Genomic DNA, 24,337 nt, shown 5'->3' on the forward strand with positions numbered 1-24,337 from the left:
GTATAGGGGAAAACCTTATTGAACTGATAGCTCTAAGTATAAAGAACAATGGGCAGGCGAATGAGTAGAATAAAAATGAAAGTGTAGCAATAATTCATAGTCCATCAGAGAAGTATGACCAGAGAAGGTGAACTAATCTTTGTTCATCATACTTGCCTCCTTTAGGGAATCCCAGTGTTAATAGAGTCGGAAAAGATGTTTAGGGTTTTTGTTTGTTTGTTTGTTTGGGTTTTTTTCTTTGTTTTACACAACAGTGGAAATAGAACAGAAGGCGGATAGGTTGGTTGTAATTCTACTTCATTCTCTTACGTGCTGTGACTCTGATGATAGAAAAATGATGGTTTTGCACAGAGATTGTTTTTAATGATTTCATTTAACAATTAAAAAAAAAAATGATCCTGAAAGCAATTAAGCCTTTATTTTGTAAATCCAGGAAAGCAGTGTCTGCAGTGTGTTTAGTGAATGGAAAGGACTAACATATAATGACCCAAATACTTAATAACCAGGTAGTCTCATTTGGATACATTTGCCTTCTAACAAGAAAGTAGAAGCATGACCTACTCTCAGAGGACTGCCTAGAATGCTTCACAGAATCAAGAGCTGATTTTCCGGTACTTTCTTCCTGGAGTTTTTCTGGATGGTACTGATGAAATCTAGACTCCTTTTTCCCCTCTGTCTCTGCTTGGAAGTATGGTTAACACTGCATTTCTGATACTAATTTTACATTTTAGGTGGTTATTATTAAAGTCCCCAGGATAAATGCCACAAGCTAACTCCCATTCTCAAAGTGCCTTTGGAATGCAAAGCTCTGTGAACTATGAATTTCTTTTTTCTAAAAGGTAACAGGCAATAAACTGCTCTTATTGAAATGTGTTGAGGCCTTTGTGAGCTTTGCCTTTGGGATTTAGCCTAAATGGAAAGTAAATACCCATGTGTAGCTAGCAGGTGCCGAATGACCTAAATGTTACTATGCATCTGAAGTGCTATTGCAATATTTGGCAGTTGGTGGATCATTGAATAAACTTGATCTTCCTAGAACATTTCCAGAAAATGCATCTGTTGAGCTAGACATTCAGGTTTGGTGGTTGAATAACTGTGTACATGTAGGGAACGTATGCTACCGTGCCTCTGGATGCTGCACGTGCCTGGTGTGAACAAGCAGGACTGGTGGGAGGCCATCACAAAGCAGTTTAGTTTCTGTCTCCCACTTCCTAGCCCTCTCATGGGCTAGTTTTCCTCCAGCTTGTGGGTGACATTTTCTGGTCCCTTTCAGAATGTCTTTCCTGTGGGTCCTTTATGTGAGCAAAGATGTCTGTATTCTTAATGGTTGCTTACATTTCCTTCCTCAAGCCCTGGATGTCCAGAGGTACCTCCAGCCATCTGGGACCTCTTTGTCACTCCACTGCCAGCAGCCCTCTGAGAAGGGATCTAAGCCCACTCCACACCAGCTTTCTCTTACAGTAGTCCGCAATGACCTGGTGGAAAACACTCATGCTGTTTTTTGCCACAATACATTTTCAGAGTGCAAGACAACTTCAACACAGTAGCAGCCTCCCCCTTCAATCACATCAAGCATCTGGCCAGCCAGTTTCCAGGCATTAGATAGTTCCCAATCCCCAGTGTCCTCCAAACTGCAGTGGATACATAGCATGCAGTCTGAGTAGTCTCCTTGAAGCCCCTCTCATGCTTGTCATCATAATGTGGTCCTCTACCAGCTTCCTAGAGAGCTAGTGACAGTCCAGCTCTCTCTCAAGTAATCCCCTTCCCATCTCTGACTACCTCAGACATGGTTAAATTCCTGTTAGGCATGATTTAAGAACCCTATGACCGGATTGTCATCACCTCCTTTGCAAATTCTGCATCATAGTGTCACACTTGACTTAGAATGTGGCATCTTTTTTTTTTTTTTTTTAAGATTTTATTTATTTATTTGACAGAGAGAGAGATAGCGAGAGAGGGAACACAAGCAGGGGGGGTGGGAGAGGGAGAAGCAGGCCTCCCGCTGAGCAGGGAGCCCGATGTGGGACTCGATCCCAGGACCCTGGGATCATGACCTGAGCTGAAGGCAGACGCTTAACGACTGAGCCACCCAGGCGCCCCAGAATGTGGCATCTTTTATCTTGGTGCTTCAACTGAAATGTTCATTGTAACATCCTCTAATATCAAAATGAATCATTTAATACAGTTCTTAAATTTGAAAAAAATAGTTATTAAATTTGATATAAAATTTGGTATCATGGTTTCATCTTCCAAGACAGTTTGTTTTCAAATTTATTGTTTTTTTTTCTTTTTTAAAGCTCTTATGAACTTTTAAAAAAGATGGAACTAGTTTTTATAAGTTAGTAGCCTCACTTAATAGTTGGATCACTTCTCAGTCTTGGGTACTCAAAATACTATTGCCAGCACTGACCAATACAAATATAATGTGAGCCACGTATAGAATTTTAACTTTTTAGTAGCCACATGAAAAAGTAAAGAGAAACAGGTAAAACTAATTTTAATAATGTATTTTGTTTAACCCAGTATATCTAAAAGTTGTATTTTAATAGAGACACAGTACTACGAATTACTGAGATATTTTGCTTTCTTTTTTCCACACTAAGACTTTAAGCCCTCATGCATAATATGCCACATCTCATTTTGGGCCAGCTAAGAGCCAAATGTGGCTTGTGGCTGTCATATTGGACAGCACAGCTCTAGAGCTTTGCTTCTAATATTACACATCAACACTTCACCTAAGGGCTCTATTAGGGCTCCAGTTTTCCTTCTTCCCACTGCTTCTTCTTCAACTTTTAAGAAAGCAGCATCTTAGAGAATCAGAGCCTGTATTGGTATTTAAAAATAAACCAATGTAAAAAAAAAACAAAAAACAAAATTAGAGGTTTTAGGTTAGTCTAATTTCTCAGGAATTTCTAAGTTGAATTTTGTTCAAATATAAGTGATGAGCAAAATCTCTTGTAGTCATGTCAGTTAGGTCTAACAACTATAGCAAATATTTCATAAAGGCTCAGCCCTAAGCTAGGCACTGTGATGGAATCAGAAGGAAATTTATGGTTCTTGTCATCAGGAACTAAAAATCATTTTTTGAAAAGATAGAGATGCATATACGAAATAGTAAAATAACCAAGCACGGCAAATATTTAGCTAGGTAGAGTAGATGAAAAGTACTATAGATGAAGGGAAGAGATAGTATAAAGATGCAGAGGCTGCAATTGACCAGGGGAAGATGGAGGGCAAAGTTGCCCTTAGGTAGTCCTTCCTATGCTAGCTTTCTCAGTGTTGGAGACCTCCTATGAGAAAAGAGGAGGGGGCATGATGTCAACTTGCTCAACTCCAAAGAAGGGAAGGTCTATTTCAAATCTCTCTGTGGTGCCCTTCTGTTTTACTGAACAATGGCTTCTGCACCATTTCTGTATAAGGCAGGGTATTGGGATTTCAAGAAATTCTTAGTGGGTGGACTCGTCTATTTCTGAAATTGTTTTAGCTTAATCCCATGGATAGCAGCCTGGAGACCCTTACCAATTTTATATGCTTAATTGAGAGTCCTTGAGAACGCTTGGTGTTCATGTTCTCTAGTAGTTATGGCCTCTAGAGAGTCTGTTCTGTTTTTGGTTTATGAATGTATATTAGACAAATATATGGGACTTCGTGGTCTAGATGATGTGCCAAAGTACTTTTTGTAGAACATTAGTCCCATGGGGGTTCCATGAAATGAAATTTCCATGGTCAATAGCATTTTGGAAACTGTATACTATGTCCTCTTTTGGAGAGGCAGTGGGTGTATTAGCATGTTAGCTCTTGGGAGTACTTCAAGAAGGTAACTGTTTTTACTTAGTTTAACTCAGCACTTCTAAATCCATGAATTTTAGAATCCCCATCCTCCCCCCCCCCCCACTTCTCCATTAACACCTTTAACATCTTTATCCCGAGGATCTGGATTCTGATTATTTTAGCAGTTATTTTGAAAGTCACTTGACATCTCTGACAACGCCTTTGTGTTCTACATAGATATTTTAAATCCATATATGATCCTTATCTGAGGATGAATATTTGTCTACTACATGTCTAGAGGTTCTTGGAGGAAGATTCTCAACATGTAGTAACTCACCTTTTGTGTTCCTAAGAGGATTCATTTGGCCATAAATTGAAGGGCAGTATGAAACACCCATTCCCAGGGATTTGGTTTTCAAACATTCTAAAGTATCACCTAGGCAAGGTGGTGGGTGGGATACTCCCATTAAGTAATGATAAATACCTGGTTCGGAAAGGTTTGATGTGATTGGCGTGTATGCCATTTGGTTTTTATCAGCACTTGAGGGTTCTACTTACCAGAACTGGGAGTATCAGATATTCTTGAAACCAGAGCTTCTTTTTCTAGATTGGTTAAATTCTTTTCTTTCAAGGTCAACTCTAAGGCTTATTCCTCCAGTCCTTTCCTGACCTTAGGGAGCGCCACCTCCCAACTCCGTCAATTACCATGCAACTTCACTGACATCATTCTCTTTGGCTGCCCAGACCTCCTCCATATTTCTATTTGATGGTTAATGCGTGCATTAAATGTTTGGTCTTTGTCATTCACTTTAAGCCACATTAACCATTATAGTATTTCTGTTCCTCTAATGAATTCTTATTTTTCTTGTACTTCAGTATATTTTTAAATAATTAGGTGACCCAGTCCCTGTCTTTGGGGATATATATATATCTCTATATCTCTATATATATATAGATATATGTGGTTTTTAATGATGTTTATTAAGAAGTAAAGAATGATGCACATGTTCATCTTGTCAAAAACTTTTTTCTATGGACATTTATTGATTCTTGTGTTGAGATACTTATATCAGCATAAAAACATAGAATCCTGTTTCATGCCTTTTTAGGAAGCCTTATAAATAAGTTATAAAATTTAAGTTTTCTTAAAAATATTTTCTTCACTAAATGAAACATAAATGACATATTAATTTAAAAATATGAATATATGTATATACACAGGCATGAATATATATGTGAATATACACACACACATAATTTTTAACTAGTATTTTTTAAAAAATTAAATTGGCTTATCAGATCCCATGATCTGGGGATTATCAAATTTGCTGATCTAGTTCTGGTTTGGGGGCTAATAAAATGCTGATTTATATATAGTCTTCTAGCTGGGCTATGGTGCTTCCTGTAGACCAAAGAACAAAAATTATGTCTTACTGAGCACCAAGCCCAGTGCTATGAGGAGAGTAGGTATTTATTAAATCTTTCTTGATTTACTTAATTTAACTGTGGGATCTTGAAGTTGATGAGAGATAGCATTTAAGTATTAAATATATTTGTTTAATACAACATTTTTAAAATAGGTATTCTGGGGCGCCTGGGTGGCTCAGTTGGTTGAGCGACTGCCTTCGGCTCAGGTCATGATCCTGGAGTCCCTGGATCGAGTCCCGCATCGGGCTCCCTGCTCGGCAGAGAGCCTGCTTCTCCCTCTGACCCTCCCCCATCTCATGTGCTCTCTCTCTCTCTCTCTCATTCTCTCTGTCTCAAATAAATAAATAAATAAATAAATCTTTAAAAAAATAAAATAAAATAGGTATTCTGAACAATAACACCTACAAATGCATCTGTATTTCATGTGGAAATATGAGTACAGATATTGATAATTGAAATGTGTGGGAAGTGAATTATTCTGTGGCATACATGAAAGGAAATGTTCTCCAACTTTCCTACCATATTCCCTCAGCAGCAATCCCTTTTCTCTGAACTGTTTCAGAAGAACTTTGTCAGTAAACAGTAGATTGGGATATTTATTTCCTCAGGAAATAAAGAATGTTCTAATGGTGCAAATCTTAAAACGGGCCCATTTCTGTCTCTGTCCCTGGAGATCCCTTACCCTCTTGTCTGCTTCCTCATAGGAGACATTGTTGACCTTCACTGTTGTAGGACACTCAACTAGGTTAAGGAGAAGGCTTGCGGGCTTGGGGGCAAATTTTACCCAAATTGAAAATGGTTTTATAAATATGCATTAGCTCTTAGGGATCATTTCTTTCCTAAAGTGTATGGAAAAGTCTTATATTCTGTTAGGAATTCCAGTAATTTATTCTTTAAATTCAAACTAGTGAACTTTAAAGACAAAGGCAAAACCATGGCTCTCCTGAAGTAAATTTTGATTCATTCTTTGTATGATGATTTGTAAACTTCATTTGCAAAGTGGGGAATGTTTTGGAACTTTCTTGTTGTACTATGGGAAAAATAAAAGGCAGAGGCATACATACATTTAAATGATGATAAAACTGGCTTTGGATAGCAGTGTATAATAGCAGTTTGAATTGCCCTCTTTGAGGAAAACAACCCTTAAACACCACAGAAAATTCTTTAATTTAAAAAAAAAAAAATAGCACAATTTGGAGTTGGATAGAGCTATTTCTTTTCAGACCTTATTTAGGCTTCATTTCTTTCTACAGTGTTTTTCCACACTGCCAAGCAGAACAAGCTATCACAAACCCAAACAAAAGGCAATGACTCTGAGAAGTCATTACATCCCTTTACTGAGCCAACCTGAAGTGTGCATAGGGCTCGCATGTTCTCATGACTCCTAGATTGTTATTCTTTATTTTTTATGAATGAGAGGAAATGATAGGAAAATTATTTTCAAAACTAAATTTATTCCAAAGGAGTCCTCATTCCAACCTGTCAATATCACATGACAGTAATTTCAGTGTTTTAATTTAAGATGCCTAATTAGGAGATGTTATGTTTTTTCAATTGCCTGACTATTGTTAAGAGCTCAGGCTCTGGAAGAAATCCTGTTCTCTGTATTTATAGGTCTGATTCTGCTTTTTGTTTGTTTGTTTATTCATTTGTTTTGTTTTTTAGATTCCACATTTAAGTGGAATCATATGACACTTGTCGTTCTCTATCTGACATATTTCACTTAGCATAATACTCTCTAGGTCTATCCAGGTTGTCTCAAATGGCAAGATCTTGTCCCTTCTTATGGCTGAGTAATATTCCATTGTATATACACGCCACATCTTCTTTATCCATTTATATATTGATGGACACTTGAATTGCTTCTCTGTCTTGGCTATTATAAATAATGCTATAATAAACACAGGGGTGCATGTATCTTCTTAAACTAGTGTTTTCATTTTCTTTATGTAAATATCCAGTAGTGGAATTATTGAATCATATGGTATTTCTATTTTTAAATTTTTGAGGAACTTCCATACTGTTTTCCCTAGTGGCTGTACCAATTTACATTCCTACCAACACTGCTTGAGAGTTATTTTTTCTCCATATCCTCACCAAAACCTGTTGTTTCTTATGATTTTGATTTTAGCCATTCCAACAGGTGTGAGGTGATATCTCATTGTAGTTTTGATTTCCATTTCCCTGTTGATGAGTGATATTGAGCATCTTTTCTTCATGTGTCTGTTGACCTGCATGTCTTCTTCGGAAAAATGTCTATTTAGGTCCTCTGCCCAGTTTTTAAATTGAATTGTTTGTGTTTTGGTGTTGAGTTGTATAATTCTTTATATATTTTGGATATTAACTCCCTATTGGATATCTTATTTGCAAATATCTTCTCCTATTCAATAGGTTGCCTTTTTGTTTTGTTGATGGTTTCCTTCACAGTGCAGAAGCTTTTTATTTTGATGTAGTCCCAACAGTTTATTTTTGCTTTTGTTTCCCTTGCCTTAGGTGACATATCTAGAAAAATGTTGCTATGACCAATGTTGGGGTATTTTAAAACCATGCACTTCAAATCTCACTTCAGGATTCAGTTTTGTTAAATGTGCCCATAAAAAAGTATAATATTAAGCTGGAAAGAAAGTGTTCAAGAAGAGATGTGATTTTATCTATTTTGTTATCAATTATTTCCCAGGCACCGTGTTAATGACTGGAGATGTGTAATAGTACGTGAAACACACTTACCTCTGCCTTCGGGAGTTACACTCTAATGGGAGAAGCAGAGATTATAAAAGTAAACAGAGAAACACCAAAGTACCAATGTGGTGAAGGCCACGAAGGAAAATAGAGGGTATGAGAGCAGAGAATAATGATGCATGTGGACTGATGGTCAGAGGTGACTCTCTGAAGAATGAGAAGTTGCCAGCCATGTGAAGAGTGAGGGGAAGCTTTCTAGGTGGGAGGAAGAATGTGTGTAAAGGTCCTAAGATGGCAAGCACTTGAAGAAATGAAAGAAAACATTTATGGACAGAGTTCAGACAGTAAGGAAGAGTGATGGAAGATGAGGTGGGAGCAGTGGTCAGGAGAATATTGTAAGGGAGCATTGCGTGCAGCACATTAAGACATGGGCAGTGGTGCCGTGTCACCCACATTGGGGAGTGAGAAGAACACTGTAGGTTTTTCTATGGCATGTTAGAAGCCTGAGGGCTCAGGTCGTCCCTGAGAATCTGGCCTAAAGAGCCTCCAAATACTGACCCTGTTAAGGTGGGAGAGTGCTTCTTGTAGGTTTCCAATGCCCTTTGAAGCCAGGGGAATCTTGAGTTTTATGTTACTTATATTGCTTTTCCTCTAATCCTTGTGTTTCTATTAGGACCCTGACCCCTAGCATTCCCCTAGGAAAGTGATTAAACTGGAACTTAGATGCCTTTAAAATACATAAAACAAGTACACCATGAAAATGGTTTGCTGAGGCATCAAGCATGTTGAGATAATTCATGCTTTTGAGTGGACTTCTCCCCAGGGAACGCGTTTGGATGTCCTAATAGCAATTCTGGTATCAATAAATCATTTACTGTTTGGACAAGTCATGGCCACCACCTCAGTCACTAGATACATTTGTAATGGTTTAAGTGAACAATAACAATACCCACCTAGCAACATACTGTTTGGTCATGTCATTCTTATGATACCACATGTGGCTTGCCAGCTTTGGATGGATAAACTCTTGCTGTGTCTAAAATATATATTGCAAATTAAACAGCAAATATTGTTGGAGGCTAACTGTGTACAACACATGAACTCATGCTGCATGGTGTATGGCTTTACATAAGAATGACACATGGTGTTTTTTACTAGTTTTTTAGTACTTTTCCTGCTCCATGAGAGAAGGGACTGTCTCTGTCTTATTTATCATTTTACCTCCAGTGTTAGACACTTAGTAACTTAATAAGTATTTGCTGACTGGATGAATGAGTAAGTGAATAGTTTTTAGGCACAGTTCATTTCTCATAACACAAGAAATGAGTGATCTACCATCTCTACTTTTAATGGATAGTTATCCTCTTGATCTTTTTAAACCATGAACAGTGTCAGATAGCTAGCTAAGTGAATTCTCTGAAATTCTAATACCTCAGAAACCCGAAGTTATGTTATCTCTTTCACATATGCAGTACTTTATAGACATATACACAGCCTCACTTGGTCCTTAGAGCAATCTTGAGAGAATACTCATATTTTATAATCAAGGAAATAGATTGGAAGGACCCTCTGTGTCTCACTTAAGGCATGTGTCAAAGAAAGAGATCTCTGTTTTCTACCTCTGCCCAGACTATGGCGCACCCATATTTTCCAACAAATATTTGCCTGGATTTTAGAACTACAGTCATCTGTAGGATTACATTTAGTGATTATTAATTATCTTTATTTTAGCTGTACCTTTCTTCCTTTCTCTCCATCCCGTGTACCTCTTTGATTCTCAGTTGGCCTGCTGACACTTGGCTATTTCCATTCTCTCTGTCTCTCAATCTTTAGATCAAGTTTTAAAGTACTAAATTTTATGGGACTAGGCAGATCTTTGCAATTGAATTTGTTGGGGAGAGCTTGTCTTTAATTATAAGCTGATGCTGTATGATGAAAACATTTTTTGCCTAGGCCAAAGACAAATATAGTGATGGATGTGGGAGCTTAGCTGCAACTGAGCTGTGAATGGAATAGGAAGAGAATGTGGTCCCAGTGGAGCCTGAGAAACACAGACACGGAGAATCTGGATGTATGAATGAACTGCTCTGCTCTGGTGTAATTTATGTAAGCGTGAAATTAGACCAGGTGTAATGGACTGTGTGTTCAGGGAAGGGCTGAGAATTGGTTTTCTTTTGTGATCAGTTTGTTTTCTTGATGCACATGTAAGGGGATTTGCAGTTTTGTTCTTATAAAAGTAACAGGGGATTTAGAATAGGAGAATAGTCTCCTCTGTAAGCATGAGCTCCATGAGAACGGGGATTTCTGCCTGTTTTATCACAATGCCTAGAATAATGGCTGACACATAGTAGATGCTCACTAAATATCTGTTGAATAAAAGAATTGATCTGGCATAGATCCAGGCTCTCACGTTTAACAACAGGACTGGGTTCAGAGTGGACTGAATGATTTGCTGATGTGTTGCCGTAAAAATGTCTGAACTGACTTAACCCAGTGACAGCTCAAGCTGAATCGGGGTTGGTGTTTGATTCTTGTCTACCCCACTATACCAGTGCAGGTGGTTTTATTCACTGTTTCCAGGGGGTAGCTTCCTACGCCTCTGACTCACTGTATTTGATTTTGAAATTATAATCAGTTATAATTTAACTCTATGGGACAGAATGGTAACTTAGCTAATTTGTGGCTGAAAATAGGGGAATAAGAATGAAAAGAATTAGAATGGATTGCTTTGGATAGTCTAAAGTGACATGGATTAATATGCTATCAATTTTCTTCCCCTGAGAAACATTTGGTCACAAGGAGATCTGGCTTTCAGAAGAAATTCAAATTTGGGTGTGTGGCTTTTGGCATAGTCTAGCATCACTGGAATGGTCTAAGTAGATTTTGTTTCTTTTTTCCCAGGCCTTGCCATAGTTGCTCAAAAAGACCCAATCCAGTGTCTTGACTGTAAGGTTATCTGTCAGCCATAGGCTGAGCATTAGCTTGCCAAGTCTCATTGAAAAGCCAGTTAACAGAGTGCACTTGGGCGGTATATAATTCTAGGTGAAGCATCTCAGAAAGCTTGAGAAGCTAATGTTAGGGGGAATATAATGTGGAATTTCCATGGAGAAGCTAGGAGAGAAAAACACTGACCTACTGATTGATAGATTGATCTCCAAAGAACAGGGGATATATTTCATGTTTCATAGTGCTACGTTACTACAGACTCTTAACAGATGCCTTTCAGTTGCCCCAAGAAATATGAATGTCATGTTTGTTAGATGGTCCAAAAGACTCTGTGTTTTCTTTTAGCTGTGGTGTGTGCATAGTGGTTGTATGTTCTTCTTTGATAGTGACAGGGTATGGGTAGGTGTGAGGATCTGTTGGCTGAAAAGCAGCAGGAAAAAATGGAAAGGAGGAAAAGAAAATTAAAATAAGATGTTGGATTGAGAAATAACAAGAATGGTGGATATTTCAGGCTTTCTTTTTAACTTCAGTAACTGTCAAAAAAAAAAAAGGAGAAACAGGAATGTCATAATCTATCTCTTCGATTTCAAAATTTATATTTTGTAACTATTCACTGATTACTCTTTCTTCTTCAAACTCTATACAGTATTAAACATATTTCAGAAACTTCCTCTTCACTAAATAAATATAAAATGTTAACATGAGATTATGCTATCAAAGCAAGTATTCTCATCCAAAATATTTTAAAGAAATTACAGGGCAAACTGTTTTACTGTCTTGAGAAGCAAGGAAGAACTTATTTCTTTATCTGTCACAAATTTACCCTTAGATTCTTATTATTTGGGCTCTTTTCTCCTGTTATCTTTTAATTCATTCCATCTTAGAATATCATTCATTTCAATATAGAACTGATTTTAGAATAAATAAGTAATTTATTTAATGAGTTCCTTTTTTAACTTCAGGAAGTTAATACGAATGATAACTCCTAGTCCTAATGGTTATTCAAAGGCATATGCACCTTGCTACCCTTAGGGCATTCAGAAGAATTGGATCTAAATGTACATGGGTTTCATTAAGTATGGAAGAGGTACTCATTGATTAGGAGCACTTCCTAGGACATGGAGCCTGAAAGGACCTGATTTATAACTTAATATTTCTTCCCTTGACAGTTTGTGAAGGGATAGGACAGAGTGTGTTCTTTTCATACATAGTTCTCTGGATCCATGTGGACTGAGATAAGAGGTAGAGTCAAAAGAACTCTACATCTCAGTCAGAAGATTGCTAAAGTATTCTCATTGTTGTTCATGTCCTGAGCTGTTCCAAACATCCATAGCTTTCAGAAAACTAGCTCCAAGGAAGTTGAGACTTTATAGAATGTAAAAAATGAAAAAATACCAACTCTCTTCCTTCCCTACTTTTTTGAGAGGGTGGTAGAAATATATGTTCTACTGTATATAGGTGAAACCACAATATAAAAAGAAAAAAAGAAGGGCTGTTGTTGTTTTTTTTTCTCTCTAATTTTTTATTTAAATTTCAGTTAGTTAACATACAGTGTAATATTAGTTTCAGGTGTAGAATTTAGTGATTCTTCACTTATATACAACACCAGTGCTCATCACAAGTGCCCTCCTTAATCCCCATCACCCATTTAGCCCATCCCTCCACCCCTGCCCCTCCAGTAACCCTCAGTTTGTTCTCTATAGTTAAGAGTCTGTTTCTTGGTTTGCCTCTCTTCCCCTCACCCTCCCACGTTCATTTATTTTGTTTCTTAAATTCCACACATGAGTGAGATCATATGGTATTTGTCTTTCTCTGACTGACTTATTTTGCTTAGCATAATACTTTCTAGCTCTAGTCACATCATTGCAAATGGCAAGACTTCATTCTTTTTGATGGCCGAGTAATATTCCATTGTGTACATTGTGTACATTATATATATATATATATGTATATATATATATGTATGTGTATATATATATATACACCACATCTTCTTTTTCCATTCATCAGTCAATGGGTACTTAGGCTGTTTCCATAATTTGACTATTGTAGATAATGCTGCTTTGAGCACCAGGTGCATGTATCCCTTTGAATTAGTATTTTTTATTCTCTGGGTAAAGACCTAGTAGAGTAATTGCTGGATCATAGGGTAGTTTTATTTTTAACTTTTTGAGGAACCTCCATACTGTTTTCCAGAGTGGCTGCATGAGTTTGCATTCCCATCAGCAGTGTAAGAGGGTTCCCCTTTTTCCATGTCCTCGCCAACACCTGTTGTTTCCTATGTTGTTAATTTTAGCCATTCTGACAGGTGTGAGATGATATCTCATTGTAGTTTTGATTTGTATTTCCCTGATGATGATGATGAGTAATGTTGAGCTTCTTTTCATGGGTCTTTAGCCATCTATATGCCAAGAAGAGCCATTGTTAAAATTAAGCAACAGATCTAGCAGTAATCATGTAACTGGTTTGCTTCATACATGGAATTAGCCCTAAGTTCAATGAATATGGTATTTCTAAGAATTGTTTTTTGCCAGGAAATTATCCATTATAAGCATGTAAAGAAAAACTTCTCATTCTCTGCTATAATTGCTACATTCAGGCATTTATCACGACACCCAAAAATACTTTCTAGTGTTCGGGTTCCATCACTGGTCCTCACATTGCATTTGCCTTGCCTGCCCTCCCTTCAAAGTTGTGTTCACCAATCAGGTACATAGTCACTGTAAGTGTCTACAAGCTTTAACAAGTTGGAGATGCATTTTTGCAGCTGGCATTTTTCACTTAAAAATAAATCACAGGATGCACTTTGGAGAGCACAGGTCTAAGAATGAACATTAACAAAGGATACATCAAACCACAGACACTTTTAGTTGGTCCAGTTCACTGTGTTTCCCCACAGCCTGAAAAAGTAACATTATTACCAGCAGAGGTATTGTTTTGTCCATAATGTTTAGGCATTATTTCTGTGAACATACTTTTTGAGTACACATGCGGAGGCAGGTACCCTACGCTTCTTACCTTGGAGATTGGGATTTTCTTCCTTATTTTTCTCTTTTAACAAATGAGCTAAAAATGAATTTGAACGCATTTGCCAACCTTAGAAGGTTTGATTTAAAAAAATTTTTTTTCTCAAATACTTGAACCAACAGAATCGCTCTTGATTCTCTGCTCCTTCCCTGGCCAAAAATATATACTCTAATCTTCAAGTTCTTCTTGTAAACAGTGTGTTCTAAGTCAGTTTGTTGGTATAAAGAGCAATAATATTTTAGAAACAACTACATAATAACAGCTTAATTTTTTTTTAAGATTTTATTTATTTATTCATGAGAGACAGAGAGAGAGAGGCAGAGGCAGAGGGAGAAGCAGGCTCCCCGCGGAGCAGGGAGCCCAATGCAGGACTCGATCCCAGGACCCTGGGATCATGACCTGAGCTGAAGGCAGATGCTTAACCGACTGAGCCACCCAGACGTCCCATAACAGCTTAATTTTTTTAATTGAATTGTTAAGCTGCCTTAATCAGTCATTGGTATCAAATGAAGACTGCTCTTACAGCAAAATATATGTTATAAATATACTAATATTAGTGATGTATGCCATCTCAGACCTTATGGGAAGGGGTTGCAAATAGGATGGTCATGCTGTATCATCTAGCTCACTTCCTAACTTTTTTCATTAATTCATGCATTATGGGGAGTCACCAGCACACGAAATATTAAAGTAAAAATGATACTGTTGAGTAATCAAAACTGTTGACTGTAGAATCTCCAGGGAAGGAGGGGCAATGGGCATTTTTTGGACCACTTAATTCAAGAAAGAACAGGCTTTGTTTATTTAAGAGGCTAGTTCATCTGTTTCCTGCTTGCATTCTTATTGTGAAAATGCCAGAATATATTATAATGGATAAAATGGGGAAAAAATAAAATATAATTTAAGTGGGCCAGGAAAGAGTGGTGGTAGATATTTGAATGTTCCCTTGGAAATGATCAGTGGTTCATAAACCTAAAATACTTTTTTATCTCGAGAACTGAGTCTCTGACTCAAGTTACACAGGAGAAAATACTAGTTGGCTTGAGAATGGAAAAACCTTGGTTCACATAAATTTGTACACAGATTCCTTTATCATGGGAGAATTGTAATCAGGGGTTCAGAATCTTGAGAACATGATGGTGACCCAGTTATTCCTGTACTGCAAGTGCTCATAGGAGGTGCTGACTAGACCTGAAAATAATGAATTAAGAGATTCCAGCTGGGATATGATGAAAGCATTTTTGGGAATCTCTGTATCTTGGCTGGACCACATGGGTTATAACTTGGAGAGGCCTAAACTAGTAGTAGTATATGACAGATTTATAGCCCAATTGATGTTGGGCATCAGAAAAAAAGGCTGAGGTTAAAAACAATGACTTGAAAATTATGAGCTTTAAAAGAATTGCCATTGGAAGAGAGGCTGAAGAAGGAAAGCATGCATTCCTTATAAGAAGGAAAATAAAAATAATAAAGGTTGAGGGTGAGGCATTGAAGGGGAAAATGGTGGTTTGTTTTTCATAGCAACCCCCCTCTGGTAGGACCCCTTATCCACCTTCTCTGCTTCATGGCTCTCCAGACCACTCCTTCTACCTAACACATTATATAGCTATTTATGATCTAGCTTTTCCACTATGCTACTGAACTTCATGAGGACAGGGATTACTTTTCTGCACCACTCCCCCCAGCTACTTTGTTGTGTCCTCAGCTACCAGAGTGGTGTCTGACACATAGTGGGCTTTCACTAAAAATATACCGAATGAATGAAAGAATGAATGGTGTAACTCTAAGCCAAAAATTCATTTTAGTCTGTTTTTCCTTCATCCCTTCCTCTTTCCCTCCTTCTCTTCCTTCTTCCAGCAAGTACTTATTAGGATGTGCCAGTGCACAAAGACCAAGAAAACAAGATTCCTGGACTCCTGGAGCTTACAATTTGTGGGCACAAATCCAGTCATGCAAATGAGGGTGTAAATGAGTAAACGAGGGGGTCCAGTACAGCGTAATGGTGGTGTGATAGATGTATGCACAAAGTATGATGAGAGTAGAGGAAAAAAATGTGTATCAACTGAGAGGTCAAGGAAGATTGTTTGGAAGAAGGAAAAGCTAAGGATTTGTAGAACCTGAAAGGATTTGTATGAGTTGACGGAGGGAAAAAAAAAAAGGCTTGGCCTAGAAAAACAAAAAACAAAAACAAAAACAGCATTTTCAGAGAAACTGGAGCTAGCTCATTGTGAATGGAGACATGATACCAGAACAAAGGGCATTTGGAGGTAAGCAAAATGGGTAATAATTTAAAAAATATTGTCTCTACAAGGTGTTTTGGTGTTTTCACTGAGTCAAATATACTGGGACTTCAGAATACTTTAGACAAATAGGTGAGATCATTCACTCTAATCATCGTACCTTTTCTATCTCCCAGCTTCCTATTTACCCCTTTCCCAACTTGATATCCTAGGCGAAGAATGAAGCCGAACTCTAAAGCAGGGTCGCTGTTTCCCTGCCAGCACGTTATTTGGAGTGTGGAGACTTCGTTTGAACATAATTACTGGTTGCAAGGCTGTTAGGACAATGGCCCTTTCAGGCTAATCTTGTTATCTGTGATTGTGGGCAGGAGCTGTTCTGAGAGAATACTCTTGCCTCCTGTGTTACTTACACATGAACTATTTCCAATCTCTGATCTGCAAGTGTTCTCTTCTGGAACCTGTTTTTGTGGTTAGCTCTAGGAATGCTTACCTGTTGAGTAAGGTGGTAGTTCTGTGTTAATTTGATCTACCATAACCTCCAAATTTTAGTAGTTTTAGTATTGATATCTTTAGATATGGTGGATTTGTCATCCCTATTTGTTCATTTAAGTTGATATTTAGGGGCATCTGGGTGGCTCCGTCAGTTAAGCATCTGATTTCAGCTCAGGTCATGATCTCAGGGTCCTGGAGTCGAGCCCTGCATCGGGCTCCTCACTTGGTGGGGAGTCTGCTTGTCCCTCTCCTTCTCCCTTTCCCTCCCCTTGCTTGTGCTCTGTCTCTCAAATAAATAAATATAATCTTTAAAAATAAATAAATAAATTGATATTTAAAATTAAATGAACAAAGCAACATAAAATTTTCATAAAATTGGATGCTATTTTGTGTCTTACTTGAGTTTCCAAATGGGAGACTCCTAACTGTCCTGATCTGATGTCATATGGAAACCATTGCATGCTCTTGACCTTTCTCACATTCTTAATCATGTTAGCATTTCTTGGAATATTTTCTAGTTCATTACATTTACATTTTTCTTATTTTACAATGATAAAAAGAATGGGAGATGTTTAGGTGTATCTGTTCATGGGGCCTGTACAAAGTAGATGCTTAATACATATTTGTTGAATGAGTGAATAAGAGATCATTTTAAAACCTACATCTGGATCATGAGCAGCTTCCCCTGTCTTCAGGAAAAAGTCCAGGCTCCTTCGCAAGAGCTCCCAGGCCGTTTGCAATCTGGAGCTGGTAGACCTTTTGGCTTTCTCTCTTGCTGTCACAACCAACAGTTCATGTTGTACATTATGCATTCACAGCCCTGTGTCTTTACTTGTTCTGTCCCTTCTGTCTGACACATTCTTACTGATCCGCCAGATGTGAAAGTTTCCCCTTGCTCTCCTGCAGAAGAATGACTTCTTCAGTATTTCTAGAACGTCTCATATGTAATTCCATGAGAAGCACATGTCATTTTGCTTGATGTACTTGCCTCCTCATCTGGGGTGTTCACTCAAGACAGGGGCTCTATCTTATTTACCTTTGTGTCTGAGGGTCTAATATTGTGCTTCTGACCATAGCAAGGACTCAGTAATGTGTTTTGAATGAATAACTGGGGGGTTGGGCCAGGGCTAGGGCTTGAAGATCACCTAGTTCTACAGCCCACGCTCCACACCGTGAGGCCAGGAGCCCTGCGATCAGGACAAGGCGGAAGGGCTGGCAGGCCGAAGGGGCCTAACCCCTCTCCAGGGCAGTTGTAGGGAGGAGTGACCATGGCCAGCTTCTAGAAAGCCGTGGATTCTGGCCTGTCTGCCCAGCTGGCCCTCTTCAGGGAAGAGTCCTTGAATGACGCTGCCTTGCTGCCTTGCCGGCAAAGCCTTTCCCGAGAGATCTGGATCAGTCAGAAGCCTGAAGTCGGGTTCACAGAGTTTCTTTAGTTGTTTGCCAGGCATCTGGTTAAAGGAAGTATGACAGACTTCAAGGGACTGACCAGAATCTGAGATCTCCTTGGGCCACAAATAGTAATCGAGAGCCATATCTTAGTAGCATAGTAGAGATTATTTTCCTTAGAACTATGATTCTACATTTGCTGAAGCTTATTTCATAGTTAACTTTCCATCCACTTAGCCTTATAACAGTTTTCTCTTTTATAATAATAGGCATTGTGCTTTTTATTTTTATTACATAGTAAGCCACATTGTTTAATTTATGATTCATTGGATTTTGTTAACATATAATGAGTAATAGTGATGTTTAGTACAGAAACGTAATTAGGTATAGTTCATTGTGCCATATGAGATAAATGTGCTTCATCATATGAGCCTCAGATGTGCAGTTCCAACATATAATTTGAATTGTTTTGTGTCTTCTGGACCATAACTGAGACAATATTGATATAAATATAAATGCAAAAAATACAAACTTTCAAAAATCATTTGAGACAGTCCCAAAAGATAGATCTCAAAGGAGGTTCCTTTCTTAGTTGAAATGCTTTGTTAACTTTTGTTTTCAGGTGGTATTCAAACTCCGGGCACACAGTCCTCTCATGACCTAGTCCTTCCCTACCTCCACAGCTCCTTTAGCATTTTGTATGTTTTGCCTCTATGTGAAACAAACCAACCATAACATTTCAGATAAAGCTGATGTCTCTCTTTTTTTTCCTTCCTAGTTCCTTTGCCATTCCTCTCTCCAGAGGCTCCTGTCATTATGAATTTGTCATGTATTTTTTCCTCTCTACACTTCACTGCACAGAAGAGCTCTTGGCCATTTGTAACAGTGTAGATTTTGCTGTACACGTTCTCTCCCAAGTTTTTAAGTGAATGCTAATTAAGACAATCCCAGTGCTGCCCCCTGGGAGCTCTTTGCTCCCAGTGGTTTGAAGGTCCTTTCCTTTGTTTTGTTTGTTTTCTAACAAATAAATTCAATTGTTGCCTCTTTTTTTTTTTTAAGTCTTCTAACATTTCTGGTCTGGTGCTTTTTCAGAGATTTTGTGAGTCTTATAAATTTTGAATTTGATTTGTCACTGTATTGGATGGTTGGTTGATCTTTCCTCTGACCATCTTTTTGCCCCCACACCACAAATATGGATATTAATTATGCATAATTTCTTTTGATAGAAACCATATTACCTTTCATTAACTTGGTAGCTTTAGCGGTGAGAATCTTTCATTTACAATGTTCAGAGATTTTTCTCGAAAACGTTTTAAAATTTTAATTCTTTACTTAAAAAATATCCTGGTCTCAAAGTAGCACATGTCCGTTATACACAATGTGAAAAGTATTTTTTTTTTTTAAAGTCAGAAAAGTTCAAAGCAGTTGGAAAAAAATACTCATAGGCCCCTGGGCAATTACTATTAGTATTTAATATGTTCATTTAGGAAAGTTTGGTTAGAAGGGGCAAAAACTACCTACCGTACTAATATAACCACAGTCAATATTTGCTTGATGTTATTTCCTTCTAATTTTATTTTTCTTTACGTAGCCATTTACTTTGTAATCAGGACATAAATGCAGTTTGCATTATATGTTTACACATAAACATTTAAAAAATATATAACCTTGTGTTCCCATTTTGTTGGGCATTGGGGCTCTACCTTTAGTTTTTATTTTTTTCTTTTGTATCACCGTGTGTAACATATTGTGCATGGAGCTTTTTTTGTATTTAGAGGAAAGTGGAATTATTGAAGCTCTTGAAACTTTTTGCCAGTGCAGGCAACGTGTGCTTCTGAGTTGTCTCAGTCCTGATTTCTCCTCATTCTTACCACTATTTCTTTTTGAAATAATCAGAAAGAAAATAAGTTTTTGCTCATCCCTATCAATAGCCATCAGCTCTTTATAGAATTAAGTTCTTAAATCTTTATCTTATCTACCTTAAATATTTTTTCAGATATTTCTCTTTTTTATTAGCGTGCAGGTATTGTCGTTTAATGTTACCCATGGATCTTTTCCTTATGGTTTCATCTATGGCTTTTGAGATTAGAGAACCCCCCTACTTCCAAAGATTTGATAAATATTTTTATTTATATTCTTTCCATTTTTTTATGATTTGATTTTTAAATACATTTGATGCGTTAGTCCAATTTGAACTTGTTACAGGCCTAAAACAGATGCCACTGAAATACCATTGTTCTGCCATGCCTAGTTTAAACCAGGGCTAAATGCAGTGGTAGATAGATACATTCCAGGATTCGTCTTGCATTTTTTTTTTTTTTTTTGGTATCTGACTGACTCTTGTTAGAAGTGTTATTTAAGTAGATGGGTGTTACTAAAACGTTGGCCAACCTTGGACTTCCTCTACTCATGCTGCCCCTCTGTGGCTCAGTGGGGATCTGGCAGTTGTCCCTAAAGGATGCATTGCTCTTATTTTCTGATTGTCCTCCAGCTAGTTCATGCTAGGTCTTCTTGGCCTTTCCTTTGGGCTTGTGACTCTGCCTTTCAGTGTTACCCAACAAACCCATTTTCCTTAGGCTCTGGAAGGCCTAAAACACAGGGTCATTCATCTGGCGGCAGGATCCTTTCCAATCACCTTCCCTCCAGGATCTGCTCACCCATCTCCTGCGGACTGGCCAGCAGCTGTAGTTCGCCTGGTCTGACCAGCATGCTTGGGCCAGCTCTTCTTTCTTACTAGCTGAAAGCTTTCTTTTCTAGCTCCCCTGGTTCAGAGTAAACACATATTCTGTTGATAGCAACAACATTGTGTGTGTGTGTTTTTAAAAGGAATGAGTATGGAGCAAGTGATTCAAGAACTGATCAAAAATTGACTTTAAAATCAGCTAGACTTTGTGGGTAAGACAGCTTTTGGAACTCCCCAGTTTAAATGTGATGAGCTCCTTATCACTCAAAATGCTTAACAGAGATGGGAAAACATTTAAGAAATGGTGTATAGGGGAATCAAGCAGTTCATGAGGATAACCTCAATAACTTTCCCACCCTAGGGTTCTGAAGTTACATGAGCATCTCACGTCCCACCTCCGTTGTTTTTCTCAAAGTTTTCCCAACATTTATGGTAGTAGAAGCACAAAACAAAATTTTAAATCCTAGCTTGGAAAATATGAAGTTTAAGAAATATAGGAAAAATATTTTTAAAAATGGGTTAGTTATCTGCCCAAGGTAGTTAAAAATTACAAAGCTTACTCACCGAGTAGGTAAAGCAAACCACACATACACAAAAAGAATAGCAAGCCTTTATAGCTAACATAGAACTAGAACATCTAACTGCAGATTTGTAAGGTTCAGTATATGGATGTATCAGTTGATACATGCATCTTTTAGGTAAAAGTAAGAATTGATGAGCCAATTGGGTTTTTAAAAAACTTCATGGACGTATATTTTACATACCATAAAATTCACCTATTCTTAAGTGTACAATTCAATACTTTTTTGTAAGTTTAGAATTATGCAGCTATTGCCACAGTCTTTGTTTTAGGACATTTAGAACATTTCCATCACCCTGCAAAAGATCCTTTCTGCTTATTTGCAAACAGTCCCTTGCTTCCATCCCAACCCCACCCCAGCAACCACTAATCTACTTTATGTCTCTATAGATTGGCCTTTTCTGGACCTCTCATAAAATTGGAATCTTATATATGTAAGACTTATACAGAGTCTTTTCTATCTGACTTTCTTTACTCTGAATAACATTGTACTATGTATTAGTGGTTTGTTCCTTTTTTTTGCTGAAAAATATTCCATTGCATGAATATACTACTTTTTGTTTGTCCATTTGCCAGTTAAGTTGATGGACGTTTGGATTGCTTCCAAGTTGGGGCCATTATAATAATTTTGCTATGAACATTCATGTCCAAGTCTTTGTGTGACTGTATGTTTTAATTTCTCTTAGGTAGATACCTCGGTATGGAATTGCTGGGTTGTATGCTAAGTTTATGTTTAACTTTTTATGGAACTGCCAAATTGTTTTCCAAAGTAGTTGTACCATTCTAACTCTCATCAGCAATGTATGAGGGTTCTAATTTCTCCATATTCTTTCCACCACGCTTTATTGTCTTTTACATTGTAACTATTCTAGTGAGTGTGAAATGGTGTCTTATTGCAGTTTTAATTTATAATTTCTTAGTGACTGATGATTGATGATGTTAAGCACCTTTTCATGTGTTTATTCCTATATCTTCTTTGGTGAAATGCCTATTCAGATCTTTTGCCAATTTTTAAAAATTTTTTTATTGTTATGTTAATCACCATACATTACATCATTAGTTTTAGATGTAGTGTTCCATGATTCATTGTTTGTGCATAACACCCAGTGCTCCATGCAGAACGTGCCCTCTTTAATACCCATCACCAGACTAACCCATCTTCCCACCCCCCTCCCCTCTAGAACCCTCAGTTTGTTTTTCAGAGTCCATCGTCTCTCATGGTTTGTCTCCCCCTCCGATTCCCCCCCTTCATTCTTCCCCTCCTGCTATCTTCTTCTTCTTCTTTTTTTTTTCTTTCTTAACATATATTGCATTGTTTCAGAGGTACAGATCTGAGATTCAACAGTTTTGCACAATTCACAGCGCTTACCAGAGCACATACCCTCCCCAGTGTTCATCACCCAGTCACCCCATCCCTCCCACCCCACCCCCCACTCCAGCAACCCTCAGTTTGTTTCCTGAGATTAAGAATTCCTCGTATCAGTGAGGTCATATGATACATGTCTTTCTCTGTTTGACTTATTTCGCTCAGCATAATACCCTCCAGTTCCATCCACATCGTTGCAAATGGCAAGATCTCATTCCTTTTGATGGCTGTATAATATTCCATTGTATATATATACCACATCTTCTTTATCCATTCATCTGTCGATGGACATCTTGGCTCTTTCCACAGTTTGGCTATTGTGGACATTGCTGCTATAAACATCGGGGTGCATGTACCCCTTCGGATCCCTACATTTGTATCTTTGGGGTAAATACCCAGTAGTGCATTTGCTGGGTCGTATGGTAGCTCTATTTTCAACTTTTTGAGGAACCTCCATACTGTTTTCCAGAGTGGCTGCACCAGCTTGCATTCCCACCAACAGTGTAGGAGGGTTCCCCTTTCTCCGCATCCCCGCCAATATCTGTCATTTCCTGACTTAATTTTAGCCATTCTGACTGGTGTGAGGTGGTATCTCATTGAGGTTTTGATTTGGATTTCCCTGATGCCGAGCGATGTTGAGCTTTTTTCCATGTGTCTGTTGGCCATTTGGATGTCTTCTTTGGAAAAATGTCTGTTCATGCCTTCTGCCCATTTCTTGATGGGATTATTTGTTCTTTGGGTGTTGAGTTTGATAAGTTCTTTATAGATTTTGGATACTAGCCCTTTATCTGATGCGTCATTTGCAAATATCTTCTCCCATTCTGTCGGTTGTCTTTTGGTTTTGTTGACTGTTTGCTTTGCAGAAGATTTTTATCTTGATGAAGTCCCAATAGTTCATTTTTGCCCTTGCTTCCCTTGCCTTTGGTGATGTTTCTAGGAAGAAGTTGCTGCAGCTGAGGTCGAAGAGGTTGCTGCCTGTGTTCTCCTTTAAGATTTTGATGGACTCCTGTCTCACATTTAGGTCTTTCATCCATTTTGAGTCTATTTTTGTGTGTGGTGTAAGGAAATGGTCCAGTTTCATTCTTCTGCATGTGGCTGTCCAATTTTCCCAACACCATTTGTTGAAGAGACTCTTTTTTCCATTGGACATTCTTTCCTGCTTTGTCAAAGATTAGTTGACCATAGAGTTGAGGGTCCATTTCTGGGCTCTCTATTCTGTTCCATTGATCTATGTGTCTGTTTTTGTGCCAGTACCATACTGTCTTGATGATGACAGCTTTGTAGTAGAGCTGGAAGTCCGGAATTGTGATGCCGCCAGCTTTGCTTTTCTTTTTCAACATTCCTCTGGCTATTCGGGGTCTTTTCTGGTTCCACACAAATTTTAGGATTATTTGTTCCATTTCTTTGAAAAAAGTGGATGGTATTTTGATGGGGATTGCATTGAATATGTAGATTGCTCTAGGTAGCATTGACATCTTCACAATATTTGTTCTTCCAATCCATGAGCATGGAACGTTTTTCCATTTCTTTGTGTCTTCCTCAATTTCTTTCATGAGTATTTTATAGTTTTCTGAGTACAGATTCTTTGCCTCTTTGGTTAGATTTATTCCTAGGTATCTTATGGTTTTGGGTGCGATTGTAAATGGGATCGACTCCTTAATTTCTCTTTCTTCTGTCTTGTTGTTGGTGTATAGGAATGCCACTGATTTCTGTGCATTGATTTTATATCCTGCCACTTT

The 24,337-nt window shown here is 37.9% G+C and overlaps 1 protein-coding gene across 3 annotated transcripts in view; it reads left to right on the forward strand.

Moving 5' to 3' along the window:
* Positions 1-24,337, forward strand: part of FBN1 (fibrillin 1) — a 225,317-nt gene that overhangs the window by 48,122 nt on the left and 152,858 nt on the right. The window lies entirely within an intron of this gene.

Source organism: Halichoerus grypus, chromosome 8, assembly GCF_964656455.1.
Source record: "Halichoerus grypus chromosome 8, mHalGry1.hap1.1, whole genome shotgun sequence".
NCBI lineage: Eukaryota > Metazoa > Chordata > Mammalia > Carnivora > Phocidae > Halichoerus > Halichoerus grypus.